Here is a 16,430-nt window from a genome sequence, read left to right on the forward strand (position 1 = left end):
CAAGGCTGTGGCTGGCACAGAGCAGGAGGGACGGTCTGTCTGAGACTGTGGGAGGCAGAGACTGAGATAGATATTCTGTCTGAGACTGTGGCTGGCACAGAGCGTGAGGGACAGTTTCTCTGAGACTGTAGTAGGCACAGAGCAGAAGGGACAGCCTGTCTGAGACAGTGTTTGGCACAGAGCAGGAGGGACAGTCTGACTGAGACTGTGGTTGGCACAGAATGGGATAGACAGCCTGATTGAGACAGTGGTTGGCACAGAGCGGGAGGGACAGTCCGTCTGAGACTGTTGTTGGCACAGAATGGGATGAACAGTGTTCTCTGAGAACGTGGTTGAGAAAGAGCGGGAGGGAAAGTCTGACTGAGACTGTGGTTGGCACAGAATGGGATAGACAGTCTGTCTGAGTCTGTGGTTGGCACAGCACGGAAGGCTCAGTCTGTCTGAGACTGTGGTAGTCACAGAGCAGGAGGGATAGTCTGTCTGAGACTGTGGCTGGCACACAATAGGTTAGACAGTCTGTCTGAGACTTTGGTTGGCACAGTGCAGGAGGGACAGTTTGTCTGAGACTGCAGTTGGCACAGAGTGGGATAGACGGTCTCTCTGAGACTATGGTTAGCAGTGTGCAGGAAGGAAATTCTGCCCAAAAATGTGGTTGGCAAAGAGCAGGAGGGACAATCTGTCTGAGACTGTGGTTGGCACAGAGTGGGAGGGACAATTTGAGACTGTAGTTGCACAGGGCAGGAGCGACAGTCTGTCTGCGACTATGGTTGGCAGAGAGCTGGAGGGACAGTCTGTCTGAGACTGTGGTTGGAACAGAGAAGCATGGACAGTCCATCTGAGACTGTGTTGGCACAGAGCAGGAGGGACCGTCTGTCTGAGACTGTGGATGGCACAGAGCAGTAAGGACATTCTGTCCAAGGCTGTGGCTGGCACAGAGCAGGAGGAAAGGTCTGTCTGAGACTGTGGTTGGCAGAGACTGGGATAGATATTCTGTCTGAGACTCTGGCTGGCACAGAGTGTGAGGGACAGTTTCTCTGAGAATGTAGTAGGCACAGAGCGGAAGGGACAGTCTGTATGAGACTGTGTTTGGCACAGAGCAGGAGGGAAAGTCACACTGAGACTGTAGTTGGCACAGAATTGGATGGACAGCCTAATTGAGACTGTGGTTGGCACAGAGCGGGTGGGAGACTCCGTCTGAGACTGTTGTTGGCACAGAATGGGATGAACAGTCTGTCTGAGAATGTGGTTGGGAAAGAGCGGGAGGGAAAGTCTGACTGAACTGTGGTTGGCACAGAATGGGATGAACAGCCTGTCTGAGACTGTGGTTGGCACAGATCGGGAGGGACAGTGTGTCTGAGATTGCCGTTGGCACAGACAGGAGGGACAGTCTGACTGAGACTGTGGTTGGCTCAGAGCAGGAGGGACAGTCTGTGTGAGACTGTGGTTGGCAGAGATTGGGGTAGAAAGTCTGTTTGATACTGTGGTTGGCACAGAGCAGGAGGGGACGTCTGTCTGAGACTGTGGCTGGCACAGAATGAGATGAACAGTCTGTCTGAGAATGTGGTGGACACAGAGCAGGAGCGATAGTCTGACTGAGACTGTGGTTGGCACAGAATGGGATAGACTGTCTGTCTGAGTCTGTGGTTGGCACAGAGCGGAAGGCTCAGTCTGTCTGAGACTGTGGTAGTCACAGAGCAGGAGGGATAGTCTGTCTGAGACTGTGGCTGGCACACAATCGGATAGACAGCCTGTTTGAGACTTTGGTTGGCACAGTGCGGGAGTGACAGTTTGTCTGAGACTGCAGTTGGCACAGAGTGGGAGGGACAGCCTGTCTGAGACTTTGGTTGCACAGAGCAGGAGGGACAGTCATCTGAGACTGTGGTTGGCACAAAGCCAGAGGGGCAGTCTGTCTGAGACTGTAGTTGGCATAGAGCAGGAGGGTCAGTCTGTCTTAGACTCTGGTTGGCAGAGAATGGGTTAGACAGTCTGTCTGAGACTGTGGTTGGCACAGAGTGGGAGTGACAGTTTGTCTGAGACCGTAGATGGCATAGAGTGGGATATACTGTCTGTCTGAGACTGTGGCTGGCACCGAGCAGGAGGGACAGTCCATCTGAGACTGTGGTTGGCACAGAGCAGTAGGGACAGTCTGCCTGAGACTTTGGTCAGCACAGAGCAGGAGGGACCGTCTGTCTTAGACTGTGGTTGGCACGGAGCAGGAAGGACATTCTGTCCAAGGCTGTGGCTGGCACAGAGCAGGAGGGATGGTCTGTCTGAGACTGTGGTTGGCAGAGACTGAGATAGATATTCTGTCTGAGACTCTGGCTGGCACAGAGTGTGAGGGACAGTTTCTCTGAGACTGTAGTAGGCACAGAGCGGAAGGGACAGTCTGTATGAGACTGTGTTTGGCACAGAGCAGGAGGGAAAGTCACACTGAGACTGTGGCTGGCACAGAATTGGATGGACAGCCTAATTGAGACTGTGGTTGGCACAGAAAGGGAGGGAGGCTCCGTCTGAGACTGTTTTTGGCACAGAATGGGATGAACAGTCTGTCTGAGAATGTGGTTGGGAAAGAGCGGGAGGGAAAGTCTGACTGAACTGTGGTTGGCACAGAATGGGATGAACAGCCTGTCTGAGACTATGGTTGGCACAGATCGGGAGGGACAGTGTGTCTGAGATTGCAGTTGGCACAGACAGGAGGGACAGTCTGACTGAGACTGTGGTTGGCTCATAGCAGGAGGGACAGTCTGTGTGAGACTGTGGTTGGCAGAGAATGGGGTAGAAAGTCTGTTTGATACTGTGGTTGGCACAGAGCAGGAGGGGACGTCTGTCTGAGACTGTGGCTGGCACAGAATGAGATGAACAGTCTGTCTGAGACTGTGGTAGTCACAGAGCAGGAGGGATAGTCTGTCTGAGACTGTGGCTGGCACACAATCGGATAGACAGTCTGTTTGAGACTTTGGTTGGCACAGTGCAGGAGGGACAGTTTGTCTGAGACTGCAGTTGGCACAGAGAGGGAGGGACAGCCTGTCTGAGACTTTGGTTGCACAGAGCAGGAGGGACAGTCATCTGAGACTGTGGTTGGCACAAAGCCAGAGGGGCAGTCTGTCTGAGACTGTAGTTGGCATAGAGCAGAAAGGACATTCTGTCCAAGACTGTGGGTGGCACAGAACAGGACGGACATTCTGTCTGAGACTGTGGTTGGCACAGAGGATGAGGGACCGTCTGTCTGAGACTGAGGTTGGCACAGAGCAGGAGGGTCAGTCTGTCTTAGACTCTGGTTGGCAGCGAATGTGTTAGACAGTCTGTCTGAGACTGTGGTTGGCACAGAGTAGGAGTGACAGTTTGTCTGAGACCGTAGATGGCATAGAGTGGGATATACTGTCTGTCTGAGACTGTGGCTGGCACCGAGCAGGAGGGACAGTCCATCTGAGACTGTGGTTGGCACAGAGCAGTAGGGACAGTCTGTCTGAGACTTTGGTCAGCACAGAGCAGGAGGGACCATCTGTCTTAGACTGTGGATGGCACGGAGCAGGAAGGACATTCTGTCCAAGGCTGTGGCTGGCACAGAGCAGGAGGGACGGTCTGTCTGAGACTGTGGGAGGCAGAGACTGAGATAGATATTCTGTCTGAGACTGTGGCTGGCACAGAGCGTGAGGGACAGTTTCTCTGAGACTGTAGTAGGCACAGAGCAGAAGGGACAGCCTGTCTGAGACAGTGTTTGGCACAGAGCAGGAGGGACAGTCTGACTGAGACTGTGGTTGGCACAGAATGGGATAGACAGCCTGATTGAGACAGTGGTTGGCACAGAGCGGGAGGGACAGTCCGTCTGAGACTGTTGTTGGCACAGAATGGGATGAACAGTGTTCTCTGAGAACGTGGTTGAGAAAGAGCGGGAGGGAAAGTCTGACTGAGACTGTGGTTGGCACAGAATGGGATAGACAGTCTGTCTGAGTCTGTGGTTGGCACAGCACGGAAGGCTCAGTCTGTCTGAGACTGTGGTAGTCACAGAGCAGGAGGGATAGTCTGTCTGAGACTGTGGCTGGCACACAATAGGTTAGACAGTCTGTCTGAGACTTTGGTTGGCACAGTGCAGGAGGGACAGTTTGTCTGAGACTGCAGTTGGCACAGAGTGGGATAGACGGTCTCTCTGAGACTATGGTTAGCAGTGTGCAGGAAGGAAATTCTGCCCAAAAATGTGGTTGGCAAAGAGCAGGAGGGACAATCTGTCTGAGACTGTGGTTGGCACAGAGTGGGAGGGACAATTTGAGACTGTAGTTGCACAGGGCAGGAGCGACAGTCTGTCTGCGACTATGGTTGGCAGAGAGCTGGAGGGACAGTCTGTCTGAGACTGTGGTTGGAACAGAGAAGCATGGACAGTCCATCTGAGACTGTGTTGGCACAGAGCAGGAGGGACCGTCTGTCTGAGACTGTGGATGGCACAGAGCAGTAAGGACATTCTGTCCAAGGCTGTGGCTGGCACAGAGCAGGAGGAAAGGTCTGTCTGAGACTGTGGTTGGCAGAGACTGGGATAGATATTCTGTCTGAGACTCTGGCTGGCACAGAGTGTGAGGGACAGTTTCTCTGAGAATGTAGTAGGCACAGAGCGGAAGGGACAGTCTGTATGAGACTGTGTTTGGCACAGAGCAGGAGGGAAAGTCACACTGAGACTGTAGTTGGCACAGAATTGGATGGACAGCCTAATTGAGACTGTGGTTGGCACAGAGCGGGTGGGAGACTCCGTCTGAGACTGTTGTTGGCACAGAATGGGATGAACAGTCTGTCTGAGAATGTGGTTGGGAAAGAGCGGGAGGGAAAGTCTGACTGAACTGTGGTTGGCACAGAATGGGATGAACAGCCTGTCTGAGACTGTGGTTGGCACAGATCGGGAGGGACAGTGTGTCTGAGATTGCCGTTGGCACAGACAGGAGGGACAGTCTGACTGAGACTGTGGTTGGCTCAGAGCAGGAGGGACAGTCTGTGTGAGACTGTGGTTGGCAGAGATTGGGGTAGAAAGTCTGTTTGATACTGTGGTTGGCACAGAGCAGGAGGGGACGTCTGTCTGAGACTGTGGCTGGCACAGAATGAGATGAACAGTCTGTCTGAGAATGTGGTGGACACAGAGCAGGAGCGATAGTCTGACTGAGACTGTGGTTGGCACAGAATGGGATAGACTGTCTGTCTGAGTCTGTGGTTGGCACAGAGCGGAAGGCTCAGTCTGTCTGAGACTGTGGTAGTCACAGAGCAGGAGGGATAGTCTGTCTGAGACTGTGGCTGGCACACAATCGGATAGACAGCCTGTTTGAGACTTTGGTTGGCACAGTGCGGGAGTGACAGTTTGTCTGAGACTGCAGTTGGCACAGAGTGGGAGGGACAGCCTGTCTGAGACTTTGGTTGCACAGAGCAGGAGGGACAGTCATCTGAGACTGTGGTTGGCACAAAGCCAGAGGGGCAGTCTGTCTGAGACTGTAGTTGGCATAGAGCAGGAGGGTCAGTCTGTCTTAGACTCTGGTTGGCAGAGAATGGGTTAGACAGTCTGTCTGAGACTGTGGTTGGCACAGAGTGGGAGTGACAGTTTGTCTGAGACCGTAGATGGCATAGAGTGGGATATACTGTCTGTCTGAGACTGTGGCTGGCACCGAGCAGGAGGGACAGTCCATCTGAGACTGTGGTTGGCACAGAGCAGTAGGGACAGTCTGCCTGAGACTTTGGTCAGCACAGAGCAGGAGGGACCGTCTGTCTTAGACTGTGGTTGGCACGGAGCAGGAAGGACATTCTGTCCAAGGCTGTGGCTGGCACAGAGCAGGAGGGATGGTCTGTCTGAGACTGTGGTTGGCAGAGACTGAGATAGATATTCTGTCTGAGACTCTGGCTGGCACAGAGTGTGAGGGACAGTTTCTCTGAGACTGTAGTAGGCACAGAGCGGAAGGGACAGTCTGTATGAGACTGTGTTTGGCACAGAGCAGGAGGGAAAGTCACACTGAGACTGTGGCTGGCACAGAATTGGATGGACAGCCTAATTGAGACTGTGGTTGGCACAGAAAGGGAGGGAGGCTCCGTCTGAGACTGTTTTTGGCACAGAATGGGATGAACAGTCTGTCTGAGAATGTGGTTGGGAAAGAGCGGGAGGGAAAGTCTGACTGAACTGTGGTTGGCACAGAATGGGATGAACAGCCTGTCTGAGACTATGGTTGGCACAGATCGGGAGGGACAGTGTGTCTGAGATTGCAGTTGGCACAGACAGGAGGGACAGTCTGACTGAGACTGTGGTTGGCTCATAGCAGGAGGGACAGTCTGTGTGAGACTGTGGTTGGCAGAGAATGGGGTAGAAAGTCTGTTTGATACTGTGGTTGGCACAGAGCAGGAGGGGACGTCTGTCTGAGACTGTGGCTGGCACAGAATGAGATGAACAGTCTGTCTGAGACTGTGGTAGTCACAGAGCAGGAGGGATAGTCTGTCTGAGACTGTGGCTGGCACACAATCGGATAGACAGTCTGTTTGAGACTTTGGTTGGCACAGTGCAGGAGGGACAGTTTGTCTGAGACTGCAGTTGGCACAGAGAGGGAGGGACAGCCTGTCTGAGACTTTGGTTGCACAGAGCAGGAGGGACAGTCATCTGAGACTGTGGTTGGCACAAAGCCAGAGGGGCAGTCTGTCTGAGACTGTAGTTGGCATAGAGCAGAAAGGACATTCTGTCCAAGACTGTGGGTGGCACAGAACAGGACGGACATTCTGTCTGAGACTGTGGTTGGCACAGAGGATGAGGGACCGTCTGTCTGAGACTGAGGTTGGCACAGAGCAGGAGGGTCAGTCTGTCTTAGACTCTGGTTGGCAGCGAATGTGTTAGACAGTCTGTCTGAGACTGTGGTTGGCACAGAGTAGGAGTGACAGTTTGTCTGAGACCGTAGATGGCATAGAGTGGGATATACTGTCTGTCTGAGACTGTGGCTGGCACCGAGCAGGAGGGACAGTCCATCTGAGACTGTGGTTGGCACAGAGCAGTAGGGACAGTCTGTCTGAGACTTTGGTCAGCACAGAGCAGGAGGGACCATCTGTCTTAGACTGTGGATGGCACGGAGCAGGAAGGACATTCTGTCCAAGGCTGTGGCTGGCACAGAGCAGGAGGGACGGTCTGTCTGAGACTGTGGGAGGCAGAGACTGAGATAGATATTCTGTCTGAGACTGTGGCTGGCACAGAGCGTGAGGGACAGTTTCTCTGAGACTGTAGTAGGCACAGAGCAGAAGGGACAGCCTGTCTGAGACAGTGTTTGGCACAGAGCAGGAGGGACAGTCTGACTGAGACTGTGGTTGGCACAGAATGGGATAGACAGCCTGATTGAGACAGTGGTTGGCACAGAGCGGGAGGGACAGTCCGTCTGAGACTGTTGTTGGCACAGAATGGGATGAACAGTGTTCTCTGAGAACGTGGTTGAGAAAGAGCGGGAGGGAAAGTCTGACTGAGACTGTGGTTGGCACAGAATGGGATAGACAGTCTGTCTGAGTCTGTGGTTGGCACAGCACGGAAGGCTCAGTCTGTCTGAGACTGTGGTAGTCACAGAGCAGGAGGGATAGTCTGTCTGAGACTGTGGCTGGCACACAATAGGTTAGACAGTCTGTCTGAGACTTTGGTTGGCACAGTGCAGGAGGGACAGTTTGTCTGAGACTGCAGTTGGCACAGAGTGGGATAGACGGTCTCTCTGAGACTATGGTTAGCAGTGTGCAGGAAGGAAATTCTGCCCAAAAATGTGGTTGGCAAAGAGCAGGAGGGACAATCTGTCTGAGACTGTGGTTGGCACAGAGTGGGAGGGACAATTTGAGACTGTAGTTGCACAGGGCAGGAGCGACAGTCTGTCTGCGACTATGGTTGGCAGAGAGCTGGAGGGACAGTCTGTCTGAGACTGTGGTTGGAACAGAGAAGCATGGACAGTCCATCTGAGACTGTGTTGGCACAGAGCAGGAGGGACCGTCTGTCTGAGACTGTGGATGGCACAGAGCAGTAAGGACATTCTGTCCAAGACTGTGGTTGGCACAGAGCAGGAAGGACGGTCTGTCTGAGACTGTGGTTGGCAGAGACTGGGATAGATATTCTGTCTGAGACTGTGGCTGGCACAGATCGTGAGGGACAGATTTATGAGACTTTAGTTGGCATACACTGGTAGGGACAGTCTGTCTGAGACTGTGGTTGGCATAGAGCAGGAGGGAAAGTCTGCTGAGCCTGTTGTTGGCACAGAATGGGATGAAAACTCTGTCTGAGGATATGGTTGGAACAGAGTAGGAGGGATGGTCTGATGGAGACTGTGGTAGGCACAGAATGGGATAGACAGTCTGTCTGAGACAATGGTTGGCACAGATCAGGAGGGACAGTCTTTCTGAGACTGTGGTTGGCACAGAGCAGGAGGGGCAGTCTGACTAAGACTGTGGTTGGCAGAGAATGGGATAGACATTCTGTCTGAGACGGTGGTTGGCACTGAGCAGAAGGGAAAATTTGTCTGAAACTGGTTGGCACAGAGCAGGGGCGGCAGACTCACTAAGACTGTGGTTTGCACAGAATGGGATAGACAGTCTGTTTGAGACTGTGGTTGGCACAGAGTGGGAGGGGCAGTCTGTCTGAGACTGTGGTTGGCAAGAATGGGATGAACAGTCTGTCTGAGAATGTGGTTGGCACAGAGCGGGAGGGATAGTCTGACTAAGAATGTGGTTGGCACAGAATGGGATAGACAGTCTGTCTCAGACTGTGGTTGGCACAGAATGGCACAGACAGTCTGTCTGAGACTGTGGTTTGCACAGACCAGAATGAACAGTTTGTCTGAGACTATAGTTGACACAGAGCAGGAGAGACAGTCTGTCTGAGACTGTGGCTGGCACAGAGCAGGAGGGGCAGTCCATCTGACACTGTGGTTGGCACAAAGCCAGAGGGTCAGCCAGTCTGAGATTGTAGTTGGCACGGAGCAGGATGGACAGTCCGTCTGAGATTGTGGTTGGCACAGAGCAGGAAGGACATGCTGTACAAGACTGTGGTAGGCACAGAACAGGAGGGACATTCTGTCTGAGACAGTGGTTGGCAGAGAATGGTATAGAAAGTCTGTCTGAGACTGTGGTTGGCACAGAATGGGATGAACAGTCTGTCTGAGACTGTGGTTGGCACAGAGCGGGAGGGATAGTCTGACTGAGAATGAAGTTGGCACAGAATGGGATAGACAGTCTGTCTGAGACTGTGGTTGGCACAGAATGGCATAGACAGTCTGTCTGAGTCTGTGGTTGGCAGAGACCAGAACGAACAGTTTGTCTGAGACCGTAGTTGGCACAGAGTGGGAGGGACAGCCTGTCTGAGACTTTGGTTGCACAGAGCAGGATGGACAGTCATCTGAGACTGTGGTGGGCACAAAGCCAGAGGGGCAGTCTGTCTGAGACTGTAGATGGCATAGAGCCAGAAGGACATGCTGTCCAAGACTGTGGTAGGCACAAAACAGGAGGGACATTCTGTCTAAGACTGTGGTTGACACAGAGCAGGAGGGACCATCTGTCTGAGACTGAGGTTGGCACAGAGCAGGAGGGTCAATCTGTCTGAGACTGTGGTTGGCAGAGGATGGGATAGAAATTCTGTCTGAGACTGTGGTTGGCACAGAGCAGGAGGGACAATTTGTCTGAGAGTGTAGTTGGCACAGAGTGGGAGAGACAGTCAGTCTGAGACTGGTTAGCACAGAGCAGGGGGGTAGTCTGACTAAGACTGTGGTTGGCACAGAATGGGATAGACAGTCTGATTGAGACTGTGGTTGTCACAGAGTGGGAGGGGCAGTCTGTCTGAGACTGTGGTTGGCACAGAGAGGGAGGGACATTCTGTCTGTGACTGTGGTTGGCAGAGAATGGTATAGACAGTCTGTCTGAGACTGTGGTTGGCACAGAATGCGATTAACAGTCTGTCTGAGACTGTGGTTGGCACAGAGTGGGAGGGACAAACCGTCTGAGACTGTGGTTGGCACAGAGCAGGAGGGACAGTGTGTCTGAGACTGTGATGGCACAGAGTGGGATGAGCAGTCTGTCTGAGACTGTGGTTGGCACAGAGCAGCATGGACAGTCCATCTGAGACTGTGGTTGGCACAGAGCGCGAGGGACAGTCTGTCTGAGACTGTGGTTGGCAAAGAGCAGGAGGGACAATCTGTCTGAGACTGTGGTTGGCACAGAGCAGTAAGGACATTCTGTCCAAGACTGTGGTTGGCACAGAGCAGGAGAGCCCGTCTGTCTGAGACTGTGTTTGGCAGAGACGGGGATAGATATTCTGTCTGAGAATGTGGCTGGAACAGATCGTGAGGGACAGTTTTTATGAGACTTTAGTTGGCATACACAGGTAGGGACAGTCTGTCTGAGACTGTGGTTGGCATAGAGAAGGAGGGACAGTCTGACTGAGACTGTGGTTGGCGCAGAATGGGATAGACAGCCTGATTGAGACTGTGGTTGGCACAGAGCGGGAGGGACAGTCTGTCTGAGACTTTGGTTGCACAGAGCAGGAGGGACAGTCATCTGAGACTGTGGTTGGCACAAAGCCAGAAGGGCAGTCTGTCTGAGACTGTAGTTGGCATGGAGCGGGATGGACAGTCCGTCTGAGACTGTGGTTGGCATAGAGCAGGAAGGAAATGCTGTCCAAGACTGTGGTAGCCACAGAACAGGAGGAACATTCTGTCTGTGAATGTGGTTGGCAGAGAATGGTATAGACAGTCTGTCTGAGACTGTGGTTGGCACAGAATGGGATAGACAGTCTGTTTGAGACTGTGGTTGGCACAGAGTGGGAGGGGCAGTCTGTCTGAGACTGTTGTTGGCACAGAATGGGATGAACAGTCTGTCTGAGAATGTGGTTGGCACAGAGTGGGAGGGAAAGTCTGACTGAGAATGTGGTTGGTACAGAATGGGATAGACAGTCTGTCTGAGACTGTGGTTGGCACAGAATGGCACAGACAGTCTGTCTGAGACTGTGGTTTGCACAGACCGGAATGAACAGTTTGTCTGAGACTGCAGTTGGCACAGAGCAGGAGGGACTGCCTGTCTGAGAAAATGGTTGGCACAGAGCAGGAAGGACAATTTTTGAAGACTGTGGTTGGCTCAGAGCAGGAGGGACAGTCTGTGCGAGACTGTGGTTGGCACAGATTGAGATAGACAGTCTGTTTGAGAATGTGGTTGGCACAGGGCAGGAGGGGACCTATGTCTGAGACTGTGGTTGGCACAGAGTGGGATGAAAAGTCTCTCTGACAATGTGGTTGGCACCGAGCGGGAGCAATAGTCTGACTGAGACTGTGGTAGGCACAGAATGGGATAGACAGTCTGTCTGAGACTGTGGTTGGCACAGAATGGCACAGGCAGTCTGTCTGAGACTGTGGTGGGCACAGAATGGGATGATACAGTCTCTCCGACAATGTGGTTGGCACCGAGTGGGAGCAATAGTCTGACAGGCTGTGGTTGGCACAGAATGGGATAGACAATCTGTGTGAGACTGTGGTTGGCAAATAGCGTGAGCGACAGTATGTCTGAGACTGTGGTAGTCACAGAGCAGGAGGGATAGTCTGTCTGAGAGTGTGGTTGGCATAGAATGTGTTAGATAGTCTGTCTGAGACATGGGTTGGCACAGTGCAGGAGGAACAGTTCATCTGAGACTGCAGTTGGCACAGAGTGGGAGGGACAGTCTGTCTGAGACTAAGGTTAGCAGAGAGCAGGAAGGACATTCTTTTCAAGAATGTGGTTGGCACAGAGCAGGAGGGACAGTCTGTCTGAGACTATGGTTGGCACAGAGCAGGAGGGACAATTTGTATGAGACTGTAGTTGCATAGAGCGGGAGGGACAGTCTGTCTGAGACTGTGGTTGGCAGAGAACGGGAGGGTCAATTTTCCTGAGACTGTAGTTGGCACGGAGCACAGGGACAGTCTGACTGAGACTGTGGTTGGCACAGAATGGGATAGACAGTCTGTTTGATACTGTGGTTGGCACAGAGCGTGAGGGGCAGTCTGTTTGAGACTGTGGTTGGCACAGAGCTGGAGGGACAGTCGATTTGAGACTGTGTTTGGCACAGAATGGGATGAACAGTCTGTCTTAGAATGTGCTTGGCACAGAGCGGGAAGGATAGTCTGACTGAGACTGTGGTTTGCATAGAATTGTTTCGACAATCTGTCTGAGAATGTGGTTGGCACAGTGTGGGAGGGACAGTCTGTCTGAGACTGTGGATGGCATGGAGTGGGAGGGACACTCTGTCTGAAACTGTGGTTGGCACTGAGCAGGAAGGACCATCTGTCTGAGAATATGGTTGGCACAAAGCAGGAAGGACATTCTTTCCAAGCCTGTGGTTGGCTCAGAGCAGGACGGACAGTCTGTGTGAGACTGTGGTTGGCACAGAGCTGGAGGGACAGTCTGTCTGAGACTGTGGATGGCACAGAGCAGTTAGGACATTCTGTCCAAGACTGTGGTTGGCACAGAGGAGGAGGGACGGTCTGTCTGAGACTGTGGTTGGCAGAGTCTGGGATAGATATTCTGACTGAGACTATGACTGGCATAGATCGTGAGGGACAGTTTTATGAGACTTTAGTTGGCATAGACTGGTAGGGACAGTCTGTCTGAGACTGTGGTTGGCATAGAGCGGGAGGGACAGTCTGACTGAGACTGTGGTTGCACAGAATGGGATGAACAGTCTGTCTGAGAATATGGTTGGCAAAGAGCGGGAGGGAATGTATTACTGAGAATGTGGTTGGCACAGAATGGGATAGACAGTCTGTCTGAGACTGTGGTTGTCACAGAATGGCACAGACAGTCTGTCTGAGACTGTGGATGGCACAGAGCAGTTAGGACATTCTGTCCAAGACTGTGGTTGGCACAGAGGAGGAGGGACGGTCTGTCTGAGACTGTGGTTGGCAGAGTCTGCGATAGATATTCTGACTGAGAATATGGCTGGCACAGATCGTGAGGGACAGTTGTATGAGACTTTAGTAGGCATAGACTGGTAGGGACAGTCTGTCTGAGACTGTGGTTGGCATAGAGCAGGAGGGACAGTCTGACTGAGACTGTGGTTGCACAGAATGGGATAGACAGCCTGATTGAGACTGCGGTTGGGAAAAAGGGGAGGGACAGTCTGTCTGAGACTGTTATTGGCGCAGGATTGGATAATCAATCTGTCTGAGACTGTGGTTGGCACAGAATGGCATAGACAGTCTGTCTGAGACTGTGGTTGGCACAGAATGGGATAGACAGCCTGATTGAGAGTGCGGTTGGCACAAAGCGGGAGGGACAGTCTGTCTGAGACTGTTATTGGTGCAGAATGGGATAATCAGTCTGTCTGAGACTGTGGTTGGCACAGAATGGCATAGACAGTCTGTCTGAGACTGTGGTTGGCACAGACAAGTACGAACAGTTTGTCTGAGACAGTAGTTGGCATAGAGCGGGAGGGACAGTCTGTCTGAGACTTTGGTTGCACAGAGCAGGAGGGACAGTCATCTGAGACTGTGGTAGGCACACAGCCAGAGGGGCAGTCTGTCTGAGACTGTGGTTGGCATAGAACAGGAGGACATGCTGTCCAAGACTGTGGTAGCCACAGAACAGGAGGGCCATTCTGTCTGTGAATGTGGTTGGCACAGAATGGGAGGGGCAGTCTGTCTGATACTGTTGTTGGCACCGAATGGGATGAACAGTCTGTCTGAGAATGTGGTTGGCACAGAGCGGGAGGGAATGTATGACTGAGAATGTGTTTGGCACAGAATGGGATAGACAGTCTGTCTGAGACTGTGGTTGGCACAGAATGGCACAGACAGTCTGTCTGAGACTGTGGTTGGCACAGAGCAGGAGGGACCATCTGTCTGAGAATGTGGTTGGCACAGAGCAGGAAGGACAACCTTTTGAAGACTGTGGTTGGCTCAGAGCAGGAGGGACAGTCTGGGCGAGACTGTGGTTGGCACAGATTGAGATAGACAGTCTGTTTGAGACTGTGGTTGGCACAGGGCAGCGGGGGACCTATGTCTGAGACTGTGGTTGGCACAGAATGGGATGAAAAGTCTCTCTGACAATGTGGTTGGCACCGAGTGGGAGCAATAGTCTGACAGGCTGTGGTTGGCACAGAATGGGATAGACAGTCTGTGTGAGACTGTGGTTGGCAAAGAGTGGGAGGGACAGTCTGTCTGATACTGTGTTGGCACTGAGCAGGAGGGATAGTCTGTCTGAGAGTGTGGTTGGCACAGAATGGGTTAGATAGTCTGTCTGAGACATGGGTTGGCTCATTGCGGGAGGAACAGTTCATATGAGGCTGCAGTTGGCACAGAGTGGGAGGGACAGTCTGTCTGAGACTATGGTGAGCAGAGAGCAGGAAGGACATTCTGTTCAAGAATGTGGTTGGCACAGAGCAGGAGGGACAGTCTGTCTGAGACTGTGGTTGGCACAGAGAGGGAGGGACAATTTGTATGAGACTGTAGTAGCACAGAGCGGGAGGGACAGTCTGTCTGAGACTGTGGTTGGCAGAGTACGGGAGGGTCAATTTTCCTGAGACTGTAGTTGCCACGGAGCACAGGGACAGTCTGTCTGAGTATATGGTTGGCACAGAGCAGGAGGGACAGTCTGACTGAAACTGTGGTTGGCACAGAATTGGATAGACAGTCTGTTTGATACTGTGGTTGGCACAGAGCGAGAGGGGCAGTCTGTTTGAGACTGTGGTTGGCACAGAGCTGGAGGGACAGTCCGTTTGAGACTGTAGTTGGCACGGAGCGGGAAGGAAATGCTGTCCAAGACTGTGGTAGCCACAGAACAGGAGGGACATTCTGTCTCAGACTGTGGTTGGAACAGAGCAGGAGGGCCCGTCTGTCTGAGGCTGAGGTTGGCACAGAGCAGGAGGGTCAGTCTGTCTGAGACTGTAGTTAGCAGAGAATGGGATAGACATTCTGTATGAAACTGTGGTTGGCACAGAACGGGAGGGGCAGTCTGTCTGAGACTGGTTGGCACAGAGCAGGAGGGGCAGTCTGACTAAGACTGTGGTTGGCACAGAATGGGATAGACAGTCTGTTTGAGACTGTGGTTGGCACAGAGTGGGAGGGGCAGTCTGTCTGAGACTGTTGTTGGCACAGAATGGGATGAACAGTCTGTCTGAGAATGTGGTAGGCACAGAGCGGGAGGGAAAGTCTGGCTGAGAATGTGGTTGGCACAGAATGGGATAGACAGTCTGTCTGAGACTGTGGTTGGCACAGAGCGGGAGGGAATATTTGTCTGAGACTGTGGTTGGCACAGAGTGGGAGGGACAGTCTGTCTGAGACTGTGGTTGGCACAGAGCAGGAGGGACCATCTTTCTGAGAGTGTGGTTGGCACAGAGCAGGAAGGACAATCTTTTGAATACTGTGGTTGGCTCAGAGCAGGAGGGACAGTCTGTGCGAGACTGTGGTTAGCACAGATTGAGATAGATAGTCTGTTTGAGATTGTGGTTTGCACAGGGCAGGAGGGGACCTATGTCTGAGACTGTGGTTGGCACAGAATGGGATGAACAGTCTATCTGACAATGTGGTTTTGTACCAAGCGGGAGCAATAGTCTGACATGCTGTGGTTGGCACAGAATGGGATAGACAGTCTGTGTGAGACTGTGGTTGGCAAAGAGCAGGAGGGACAGTCTGTCTGAGACTGTGGTAGTCACAGAGCAGGAGGGATAGTCTGTCTGAGAGTGTGGTTGGCACAGAATGGGTTAGATAGTCTGTCTGAGACATGGGTTGGCTCATTGCGGGAGGAACAGTTCATCTGAGGTTGCAGTTGGCACAGAGTGGGAGGGACAGTCTGTCTGAGACTATGGTTAGCAGAGAGCAGGAAGGACATTCTGTTCAAGAATGTGGTTGGCACAGAGCAGGAGGGACAGTCTGTCTGAGACTGTGGTTGGCACAGAGAGGGAGGGACAATTTCTATGAGACTGTAGTTGCACAGAGCGGGAGGGAAAGTCTGTCTGAGACTGTGGTTGGCAGAGAACGTGAGGGTAAATTTTCCTGAGACTGTAGTTACCACGGAGCACAGGGACAGTCTGTCTGAGACTATGGTTGGCACAGAGCAGGAGGGACAGTCTGTCTGAGACTGTGTTTGGCAGAGTACGGGAGGGTCAATTTTCCTGAGACTGTAGTTGCCACGGAGCACAGGGACAGTCTGTCTGAGAATATGGTTGGCACAGAGCAGGAGGGACAGTCTGACTGAAACTGTGGTTGGCACAGAATTGGATAGACAGTCTGTTTGATACTGTGGTTGGCACAGAGCGAGAGGGGCAGTCTGTTTGAGACTGTGGTTGGCACAGAGCTGGAGGGACAGTCCGTTTGAGACTGTAGTTGGCACGGAGCGGGAAGGAAATGCTGTCCAAGACTGTGGTAGCCACAGAACAGGAGGGACATTCTGTCTCAGACTGTGGTTGGCAGAGAGCAGGAGGGCCCGTCTGTCTGAGGCTGATGTTGGCA

Source organism: Carcharodon carcharias, chromosome 10 (assembly GCF_017639515.1).
Source record: "Carcharodon carcharias isolate sCarCar2 chromosome 10, sCarCar2.pri, whole genome shotgun sequence".
NCBI classification, from domain to species: domain Eukaryota; kingdom Metazoa; phylum Chordata; class Chondrichthyes; order Lamniformes; family Lamnidae; genus Carcharodon; species Carcharodon carcharias.